The sequence below is a fragment of the Emydura macquarii genome, unplaced genomic scaffold (genome assembly GCF_026122565.2).
Source record: "Emydura macquarii macquarii isolate MOO-44397 ecotype Brisbane River unplaced genomic scaffold, CSIRO-AGI_Emac_v2 contig_3231, whole genome shotgun sequence".
Taxonomy (NCBI): Eukaryota; Metazoa; Chordata; order Testudines; family Chelidae; genus Emydura; species Emydura macquarii.
The window spans coordinates 877,433-888,867 of record NW_027133368.1 but is presented as its reverse complement, the minus strand read 5'-3'; the positions used below and the strand labels follow the sequence as shown (position 1 = coordinate 888,867).

The 11,435-nt window shown below is 48.2% G+C and overlaps 1 protein-coding gene and 1 pseudogene across 2 annotated transcripts in view; one reads left to right on the top strand and one right to left on the bottom strand.

Annotated features, from left to right (window-relative positions):
* The window catches only part of LOC137142524 (zinc finger protein 850-like), a 95,664-nt gene that overhangs the window by 69,983 nt on the left and 14,246 nt on the right, over positions 1–11,435 (top strand). The gene's annotated exons all lie outside the window — the stretch shown is intronic.
* Positions 1–11,435, bottom strand: part of LOC137142523 (zinc finger protein 850-like) — a 40,840-nt pseudogene that overhangs the window by 27,783 nt on the left and 1,622 nt on the right.

The following is an 11,435-nucleotide window of genomic DNA, read 5'->3' as shown; positions in this document are numbered from 1 at the left end:
CGCATCAGTGATGTCTGCCATGGGGATACAAAATTTGGTTTCTGAGTCAGGTGTTTCCTCACCTATGTCAGCATTGCTTGGGATCTCCCTTTCCTCAAAGCCCTGGAGATCGGGTATCCACAGCTCCTCTCCTTGTTCCAGCTGGGAGATGATGTCGGGTTTGGAAATTGGAACTCCTAAGTGGGGGGGAGGAGAAAGAAAACAAGTGTTGATCTTGTTCATTAAAGTTAGTGCAGTTACTACTTCCAGTCCCAGGTCTGAGCAGCAATACCCGGAAAGGCTCCTTCCACTCCCCAAACCCATCCTTCATGACTCACTGCCATAGCACCTAGAGCAGGATTAAAATTCAAGAAACAATGCGGGAGTGGGTTGGAGTGGGTATTGTGCGGCAGGACAGGAGTGGCATTTTTAAAATAGTCCCTCTGCGCTTTAGACAACATGAACGCCCTGGCCAGCAACCATCGCTCTCCAGCCACCCAGCTGTGACAACAGGGGACACGGGCGGTGGCATAGAACTTCTGGGTGTACACGGTGGACTACGTTATTTCCAAAAGAATATGCAGCCTTAAAAGTTTGAAAAACACAGAGTTAGAAAGATTTTCCTAATATCTCAATGAAATATCCCCTGCAGCTTAACATTTTGTCCTACATTTGGTGGATATGGAATACGGTTGATCACCATTCTCTTTTTTAACAGCCTTTTACATATTGGAGGTCTCTTATGTGCCCCTGAAGCCTTCTGTCTTATAAACAAAACATGCAATGTTGAAGGAATTGGGCAGAAAATTACCACAGTGTAAGGATTTTTACACATCACATACAGAAAACAAACAAACAAACAAACGTTTAATGGATCACAGTTGCATTAAAGTCCTCTGTTATGGAGTTATTATAAGGTAAAGAGTCCTAATCACACTACACATATATTTTGAAAAAGAAAGACATTAAAGAATATGAAAGCATTCACGCCCTCTTTGGTGATACTGCACAACACTTTATTTTTTGGGATGTGTGGAGGGGGCAGTGCAATGTATGAAGATCTTTGGGTGTTACAAAGTAGAATTTAAGTCAAAGGTAATTCTCCAACATAGCAATGCAGCTCACTCAGCACTGCTCAGATGGCATTTCATATGTGGAAATGGAACAAAGTCCAAACCAAGAAGATATCTATACACACACACACAGTACAAGGGTCCTACTGTCAATCAAACATCAGCTCTGCCCCCTGACTCTTGGGCCCCAACCCTTGACCCTCAAGCCACGCCCATCTGTCACCAGACATCCCACCCCATCTGATCACCTGACATCCGGTCCCGCAACGGGTTATGACTTCCCGGTCAAGATGGCCATGTCACCTGAAGTGGGTGATGTGACCTCTCTGAGAACACCTCCCACCTGCTCCCCACCAATAAGAGCAGGTTTCGTGCCCGCGGGAGAGCCCCAAGAGTGGGGACGAGATGGAATGACCCCTCTGCCAATCTGCATGCATTTCACGCCGAGAGTGGGATTGGCCCAGAAAGGGCACAGGGAGCAGTGGGGCGATGCCTCCACCAATCGGAGCAGCCTTAAGCCATCCAGAAGGTAAAGGTGCAACAATTGGGATGGGGTGGAATCTCTGGGGCCCGATGTTTAGTCGGGCTGCAGCGCCGCCCCGGAAGTCTCAGGGCCTTTAAAGCATCTGGTTTTCGAGACCACATGATTCACAGCTCGTGGAAAAACGCTGAGAGAACATGGACGCCTTCACCACTCCTGTGAGCCTTTCGGAATTTGTTTTGGCACCTAAGACCTTGGCCCCCCTATGTAGAAAGCGCTATATCAGCGATAGTTCTGAGGACAGCCCTTTGGCTCAGCCTTTCTTCGACATGCCGGACCCTGAAACCCGAGCAACTGTGAAGTAGCCTGACGGCCTCATGTTGTCCGTCCCCATGGAGCTATCGACAGGCCAGGCCAAGGGAAAAGATGAGGCGCAGGTAAAGGAATGAGCATGGGTGGGAAGCGTAATGGGGTTAGTAACCGGTCCGGGTCGTGTAGATCTAAAAAGAAAAAAAAAAAAAACCCAAGCAGTAGAGACTTACAGCTATTTCTTTTCTGAAAATCTCTCGACAGGTCGACGATGTCTTCCAGGTGACCCCAAACAAAATGGCATCAGACAGCGTAGATGAATAGGGCCCATCTTGTTTCTGCTCAGCGCTGATACAAATCGATGAAGAAGAGGACACCGAGGATGATGCCTACATGGAGTTTAAGAGGAGTCTTGGCATGGAACTAATTGAGCCAGTGCCACGTCCTGAGCGTAAAAAAGTCATGTGGGCTATTGTATGTGTTGCTGTTTATACTGTCCTTAATCACTGTCATAGGGAAAAGTGTTTCGAAGATTGTGAGGGTTGTGTCATAGACGCTCCAGGCCAACGGCACCCTGACTGCGTGACTTGGACTTCAGGGAATATAAACTGCAAGTTTCGGGACCTGTGTACTGAACTATGTTTTGAAAGTTTATTAAACTCTGTTATTGCCATAAGTTATGTTATGCAATGTCTCCACTTAACTCAAGAACATTTAGCACAAGGGTGACCTTGGTAAATGCTGTGCAATTCGGTCAAGACCCTGGCAGTGTTTGAAAGGAAATGACCAAACCGGAGGATGCCTGTTTAGAGCGTTAGATGAACTCTCTGATCTGCACAGAAAGTTACAGGACCCTACTTAGGAAGCAGACTATTTATAAGAAATCCAAAAGGATTAAGTTAGAGAATGGTGAGGGGCCCTACAGGCGAAATCAAGCTTCTTAGCTGTAAATAAAAGTCTCTCTTGAAAAGGGGCTTTGTGACTTGTATGGTCCATCTGGGTCCAATTCCACTCTCTGGGCAGTCCTGCGGGGGCGAAATCCTCTCCTATTGGTGGGGAGTTGGTGGGAGGTGTTTTCAGAGGGGTCACACCACCCACTTCTGGTCAGGTGGCCATCTTGACTGGGAAGTCATAACCCGGACCGGTACTGGATGTCAGGTGACCAGAGGGGGCAGGAGTTCCTGTGACAGGTGGGTGTGGCTTAAGGGGCAGGGGCAGGGCCTAGGCACCAAGAGGGCGGGGTTGACGTTTGTTTGACGGTAGGCCCCTTGTACTTCTTACCCATACACAAACAGATATATACATACAAATACAGACATACAGAAACATTGTTATATGTATATACACACACACTTTAGAAAAGTCAGTTTCACAAGGCTACAAACAATTATCTCTCAAATCACCTGAGCTAAATAATATACACGGACTAATGTGAGTGGTAATTTAGAACTGTTCAATAACATTTCACTAGATTTCCAAAAAGCAACAACTGCACAAACACGAAGGAAGGATATACTTTTTAAAACAAACAAAAAACTATGGCAACCTGGCTATATTGGAAGCAAAACCAGATATATAGAAAAAGAAGGTATATATTGTTTTCAAATATAGGGTAAATAATAAAAGGGGAAATTGATAGCAATTTATATAAATTAGAAACTGGAAAATTGAACAAGGAAGTAAAAGGACACAAGGAAAACACTATATACATCAGAATTAAGCTGCATATGAAGGAAATATTTAAAGTATATTATGAAGAAAGTATACTGGAACAAAGGGAATCCTAACAATGGTACTGATCCATTACTAGATGGAAGGGGGGAATGATAATGCAGAAAAAGTGGAAGGGTTCAATAAATATTAAAATAACTTGATATCTTTTTTGGATGAGATTTCAGGTTTGATTGATAAATACAATATGTTACTATAATATAGTTAGTGTACATGTGCTTTGCTTAAACTGGAGTTAGAGAGTTCAATATGTTTAAAATCTGACCCTTAGACATCACTAAGACATTTGACTTGGCTCGTCATGACATTTTGATTAACAAAACTAAATTGACACAAAACGAACATGGCACACATTAAAGGGGTTAAAAATCGACTAACTGGTGGGTGTAAAAATGTAACTGTGAATGGGCGGGGGGGGGGTGTGTGTTCAGGTGAGGATCGGTTCTTGGCCCTGCTCCATTAAACGTTTTTATCAATGATCTAGAAAAAAAACAAAGTAATCAGTGATGAAATTTCCAAATGACTCTCGTGGGGTGCGCACTAATGACTTTATGTTTTCAATATTGCCCAGTGTAAAGTTTTACAAAGAACAAAGAAGGTGGGCCTGACATATAGGATGAAGAACTCTATCCTGGGAAGCAGTGACTCTAAAAGAAATCTTGGGGGTCATGGTGGACAATTAGCTGAAGAAAATCTCCGAGTGCATTGCTGTGACCAAAGTGGCTATTAACATCCTTGCAAATATGGGGGACTCCCAACTAGGAATAGAGAATTTATTTCACCTCTGCATTTGACAATTCTGTGACTGTTGCTGGAATATTGTGTCCGTTCTGGTGCCCACAAATAAAGAAGGATGTTGAAAAAGTAGAGAGGCCACAGACAAGAACCACAAGGATTACAAAAGGATTGGAAAACAGGTCCTATAAAGAAGTTCAACCCATATAATAGATCAAAGAAAACATTAAGGGGTGACTTGGTAACAATCTATAAATCCCGACAAAGGGAACAGAAGTTAAACAACATGCAGGTCTTCAATCCAGCAGACAAAGCTAAACAACATCCAATGGTTGGAAGCTGAAGGTAGAGAAATTTAAATCTGAAAAAAGTTTCAAAGTTTTAACAGTGAGGCAAACTGACCATTGGACAAAACTTACCCAGGGCTCTGGTGGTTTCTCTAACATTTTAAATTTTTAAATCAAGAATGGATTTCTTTCCTCCTAAAAGAATCACCCAGTTTAAACAGGAATTAATTGAGGGATCTCCTCTGGCCTGTGTTACACAGGAGGTCAGACTAGAGGATTACAATGATCTGTTTAGGCCTTTTAAATTATGAATCTATAAAGCCGATTATCTAGTCTTCCAATCATTCTTGTAGCTCTTTTCAAAACCTGTGCTTATTTGTCAACATCATTTTTGCAGTGTGAACACCAGAACTGGACACAGGATCCACTAATGGTCTAACTAATGCCATGTAAAGAAGTAAGGAGGTGCTCCTTGTTACTGCGATTTCATATCCCTCTGTTTATCTACCCCAGGATCATATTCACCCTCTTAGCTACAGCATCACACTGGGAGCTCATATTCAGCTGGCTTCCAGCACGGCCCTTTGCAGAGCCACAGATTCCCCAGGGCTCCCCATAGCAGGAGATAAAGACACTGTCTGACATCGTGATGAACCAGTCTCCTGGTTGGGGACTTTGACAACTGCACAGATAATTCCTCAGATGCAGCAGGGCAAAACCTCCCCTCTGATCTGTCCAGCTGATTTTCTCACAGGAAAACTCTGCTCCCGTACGTGCAGCCGGCTACACCCTGGATGGCACATGGATGTCAAAAACACCAGAACTGCCCCTGTACATCCACTCAAGCTACTCTGTACACCACAGACCCAGAGACCCGGAGTAACCTCTCTCCTCACATCTCGACTCAAACGCAGACACAAAGCCCTTTAAATCTGTTCAGTTACCATCATGCTTCACCGCTGGAAATTCATGAGCCTCCCCAAGTGCCAGCATTTACTGAATGAAAACTACCCAGCCAAGGGGAAAGGGAGCAGAAGAATTAACCAGACATGACAATCGTTTCCACACTGCCGCTGTCTACCCCTCTGGCACTGCAGAGCCCCTCCATACAGACCACCACAGTCCCGGGGCCTCTGCAACAACTAACGCAGGGATGGAGAATTATGGAGCATTGGTGAAGGGAACGCCAGCAGAGATAGTGAGTTTGGCACAAGGAATTCTTGGATCCCTTTGCCACAGCTGCTGCTGCAGGACGGAAAGAGATTATTAATTACAGCAGCATCTGGACTCTCCAAATGGAATAAGGGCCCCTTGGTGCCATCAGTGGTACTTAGCTGTCTGTCCCCGGAGCATTACCACAGGGTCTGAGCTCTAGAAGTCACAAAACTAAGCCCCGCTCAGCGGCCACCAAACTCTGCAGATCACTAAGCTTGCTCAGCATCTACATTTTTGCAGTGAAATTTCCCTGCGCATCCATGTCTCTGAGCAAGTGCATTGCATCCTCTCCCTGGGCATCCAGCTATCTAAGCCCCAGCGTGATGCATGGACCAGGAGCCAATGGGCTTTCCACGGTCTAACTCTCCTGCAGGGCCCAATCTTGCTCAAAGCTCACCTGCCACATGGGCGCCTAGAGATGAACTTCCACAAAACAGGGGCAGGGGAGTCCCTCCCAAGTAGCTTTTAGCCCACAGTCAGGGAACTCACTTGGACTGTGGAAGATGCCTGGTTCAAATCCTCCTCCACTTCAGAGGGCTCTGCTACCTCTCAGCTCAGGGCCCTAACCCCAGTTTTATAGGATATTCAGTGTGGGGCCCTCTCCTCTTGAAGATGTACCACTGTGCAGAAATATTTGTTAAAAAGCCAGTGAAGTGAGAGGCTGGATCCTGGATCTCCCACCTCCCACATGGGTGCGCTAACCACCAGGCTACAAAGACACTCTTCTGCTTATTTTTTCTTTCTCCCTCTCTCTCCGATTTCCCCCCAATGATTCTTTCTTATTTATCCACATTGGAACAGCTTTGACAGGAGAGATGCAGGGACCCCCAGAGCAGAACAGCCCATAGTCCGGGGGCTAGCACACTCAGATGGCTGTTGGAGGCCCAGTACAATTTGAGTTGCTTGACCACTGTCCTACAGGCTTAGCATAGCATTCAGTTGCTTGCTTGGCTGTTCTGACTCCTGTAGCATGACATCTTTCGGTTGGCAGAGACTGACTAACAGTACAGATGTCTCAGTTTCTGCATAGCACGGCACATAACAAGACAAAATACAGATGCTGTATGCTTGCAGCTGCACATAGATAATGGTGATGGGATCAAGAAGTTATGCTTGAATGTCTGGGGTACACTGTTTTATTGCCAAGGGGTATACTTTTACACCGCCCCTCCTATCACCAGATGTTGTTTTGACGACCCCAATTATTATGGTGAGAATGGAATGTAGTTAAGGGTGGAAACCCAATGTAGATAATTAGCATATATGATAATGAGAGAAAGATAATTAGGTGAAGGTTGTTTATGGAAGTAGTTACCATTTAGATAAAGGGGAGCGCTCCATCAACACCTGACTCCGCGGGAGGTGCTGCTGGTTGGACCAGAGGCCACTGATTCCCTGGCGGGGCCCCTGAAAAAAGCCGTTCCTGTATACAGCCTTCTGAGTGACTGCTTAGCTCTCCAGGCTTAGTGAGTATGATATATTGTAGTTAATTTTAGACTTTCTATCTGACTAGTATATTTATAGAAAACCTTGCACATTAAACCTTATTGATCTGCAACTTGGGAGTACCGTGTCTCCCTGGCATCCACACTGATCACAAATTGTCCAGAACCAACAGTGGCAGATCCCTCTCAGAATCTATTCCCTCCCCACCAGACACAGAAGAACTTGTGCCAGACATCTCCACAGCCCAGGCTTGCAGCTGAGGCGCCAAAGCAGATGGAGATGCCCCCTTGCAGGCAGGATTTAGGCATTTATTTCAGAGAGAGGGACAGGGCTTAGCAAACACCTCTTGGTTGGGCATCTCTAGCTGGCTAGGATAGGGGAGGAGCCCCCTAGCCTGCTGGGTGTTGTGAATCCCAACCTAAGATGCCATCTCCCCCCATGTACTGTACAGGGAGCACGGCTACATAACACAGGCTTCGGGTTCCAGCAGCGAGGCATGGCAACGCTCAGCATCACCACAGCTAAGTTCCTCTCTGAATCTAGCCCTGAGTGACTATTAGGAGGTCAGGCCAGATGTCTGAACTGAAGTCGGGTCCCCTGACTATCAAGCCAATGCCCTAAACATAGGGCCACCCTTCCTACTACAGGTAGGCCCCAGACATTCACATATTAAGTGTCAGTCCCTGCACCCAAAGGGTTTCCCTGTACATAGACAAGTCAGAAAAAGGGTGGATTGTCATCTCCATTTCACAGAGGGAAACTGAGGCCCAGGGAGAACAAAGCTGGGATTTCAAAGTGGCAGAAGGGGACAGGTGTACAAACCAGCTCCCTCTGGACCCTTTGAATCTCCCTGCTTAGTGACTCAGAAGAGCCCAAACACGGAGTCAGTGGCAGAACCACGAATCCACCCCAGTCTCCTGACTCCCCAGGCAGTTCCTGAAACAGGAGAGCAACCTTCCTCTCTTGTGTCTGTTGCAGACAATAACCCACACAGTTCTTCTACAGAGTGACCTAAACAAACTGGAGGATTGGGCCAAAAGAAATCTAATGAGGTTCAACAAGGACAAGTGCAGAGTCCTCCACTTAGGAAGGAAGAATCCCATGCACAGCTATAGACTGGGGACCGACGAGCTGGGCAGCAGCTCTGCAGAAAAGGACCTGGGGGTAATGGTGGATAAAAAGCTGGATATGAGTCAGCAGTGTGCCCTGGTTGTCAAGAAGGCTAATGGAATATTGGGCTGCATTAGGAGGGGCATTGCCAGCAGGTCACGGGAAGTGATTATTTCCCTCTATTCGGCATTGGTGAGGCCGCATTTAGAATATTGTGTCCAGTTTTGGGCCCCCCACTACAAAAAGGATGTGGACAATTTGGAGAGAGTGCAGCGGAGGGCAACCAAAATGATTAGGGGGCTGGAGCACAGGACTTATGAGGAGAGGCTGAGGGAACTGGGCTTGTTTAGTGTGCAAAAGAGAAGAGTGAGGGGGGATTTGATAGCAGCTTTTAACTACCTGAAAGGGGGTTCCAGGGAGGATGGGGCTAGGCTGTTCTCGGTGGTGGCGGATGACAGAACAAGGAGCAACGGTCTCAAGTTGCAGGGCGTGAGGTCTAGGTTGGACATTAGGAAAAAGCTTTTTACTAGGAGGGTGGTGAAGCATTGGAATGGGTTACCTAGGGAGGTGGTGGAATCTCCATCCTTAGAGGTTTTTAAGCTGAGGCTTGACAAAGCCCTGGTTGGGATGATATAGCTGAGGTTAGTCCTGCTTTGAGCAGTGGGTTGGACTAGATGACCTCCTGAGGTCCCTTCCAACTCTAATATTCTATGACCCTATGATTCTATCATTCTGGTTGCACACTTTGCTGTGTCTGTCCTTGCATCGCTTGCATTCCTCCTGCACAAACCCCCTACGTGCCACCCTCCCTTGGCCTTCTATTTCTGGGATTCCCTACAGACCCCAGTCTCCTCCTTCCAGGGAGTTTGTTGTGTTCCCCATTCCCTCCTCCTCCCTCATTCTCTCTTCATCGCAAGGGCTCTCTGTGCACCCATTTTTCCCCTCTCCCCACCTCCCCCTGCTGCCCCCTATTCCCTACACACCATCTCTCCCTTTCTGTCATACTGGGTGCCCCTCATCTCCCCTTATTCTCAATTTCTCTCTCCACCCATGAACTCCTATCAGGGATTCTGAGTGTCCCCTATACCCAGCACCCTCTAACTCCCATTCCTCTCTGTCTCCCACTTGCCTTCCTGAATCTGTCCCAATTCCCCCCCACTTACGTTTCCATTTGTCCTCACAACAATCAGGTCCTGGCCACTGATTTCTAGAACATTCTCTGACATTTAGGAATTGATTGGATGACATGGGCAGTTCATGAGCCACTTGTTCGGGAAAGCTATCCTCCAGCCCCGCCCCTTCCACCCGAAGCCCTACCCCCTCTCCCACCAGAGCCCCCACCCCTCCTTTCCCAGTGGACTGAGTGCCAGGCTGGCCGGGTACTCCAGGCCAGTCAGTGCCGGACCACCCCAGCACCAGTGTCGGGCATCCTGAGCACACCTGGAGCCCGTGGCTCAGCACTGCCCCAACCCACCCTGGCCCCAGGTTGACTGGCCCATGCACCAGTGCGGCTTCCCGCCCCATACCCAAGCATCAGCCCATCCTCTCCCCCACTGCTGGAGTGCTGCTGGCCTGAAGAGCCCCAGTGCTGACCCAACCTGGCCCCAGCCCTCGGAGCACACCCAGCCACACGCCCGAGCTCCCACAGTGCCGACTTGCCCTGGCCCGCCCCAGACCCCACTGCACTGATTCGGACTGGCTGGCCCCAGTGCCTGGTCCTGCAGGTCCGACTCAACTCGGCCCAGCTGCCATGCCAGCCTGCACCGCACCCCAACCCACCCCCTGGCTGGCCGGTGGTTGGCCCGTCCCCACTGCAAATGTACCAGCCGCCTGCTCCCCAGCTCCTGCCTGCCCACTTCAGCAGAGAGGGCCGCAGCTGCCAGGCCCATGTGAGTGTCATGCTGCAGGAGGGGGAAAGCGTGGGCAGGGCCACACCTGGCTGTAAGGGAAAGCTGAGCTTTCCCAGCCCTTACACACCCAGCACCCATGGATAGGGCACTCAACAGTTACTGTATTATAGACAGACAGACAGACACAGAAAAACCTTCATGTGAGTGGAAGGGCTTCTGCAATCTCAGCCAACTACTTCACAAAACCTCCTTCAGACTGTTTCACTGTAAGGAACCATCATTTCACAATGGTCAAGCAGAGCCAGAAAAGGTCACTGGGACAACCCCCGCCTTCCGGGCTCAGTGCATTGGTACCAGGGGTAGCCCTGGACACACTAATGGCAACTATGCCAGCTCCTGGATACTGCTCCATGCCCATCCTGACTGATAGGAAGGTTCAGAACATCTGGGACCTCCAGCTAACTCAGCTGACTGAGGCAGAACCTGGGCAAGATGGAGGCAAAGAGCATTTTAGAATCTGGCACTGGGCATAAGGGGAGAACCAGATCATGAGACACGTGTCCATGAAAAGACCGAGGGGTCAAAGGCCTCATAGGTTGGAAGTAGCCCCGGGAAAAGGAAAAGAGATTCTCCCACTTGAGAACTTCAGTTATGTGGAGAACAGCACCATGGTTAAGTTCCTAAGTCTCCTGTCCTATGGGATGGTGTGCACAGAGGGACAATCTTTTACACACAGGAGTTGCAGATTACATGGCCAGATCCCCCTGATATCTGGGGGACCAGTGAAGAACGCTGCACACAATCTGAACTAGAAGTTGTCAGAAACATCTCTCCGTCCCCAATTTCCAGTACCCGAGGGGACAGGAATCCTTACCCATCGAGGTCAGGGTCTCATAATTCTCCTGCATAACATCCCTGTAGAGGGCTCTCTGACCTGGGTCCAGCAGAGCCCATTCATCCTCCGTGAAATACACAGCCACCTCCTCAAAGGTCACCGGCTCCACTGCAGCCATTTCTCTTCCCCGACACCTGGGAGGATGTGATGATCTTAAGTGAAAGTTGGATGTGATTCTGCTGTCTGACAGGGCGAGAAGGGAAATTGAAGACGTTTCAGATTTTTTAGTTTATTCAGCTCTCCCCATTCATCCCAGAGCTGCAGATGGACATATTGGACTCTGCTGTACATGGGAAACGTTGAGTCAAGATTTTTGAAACAGAA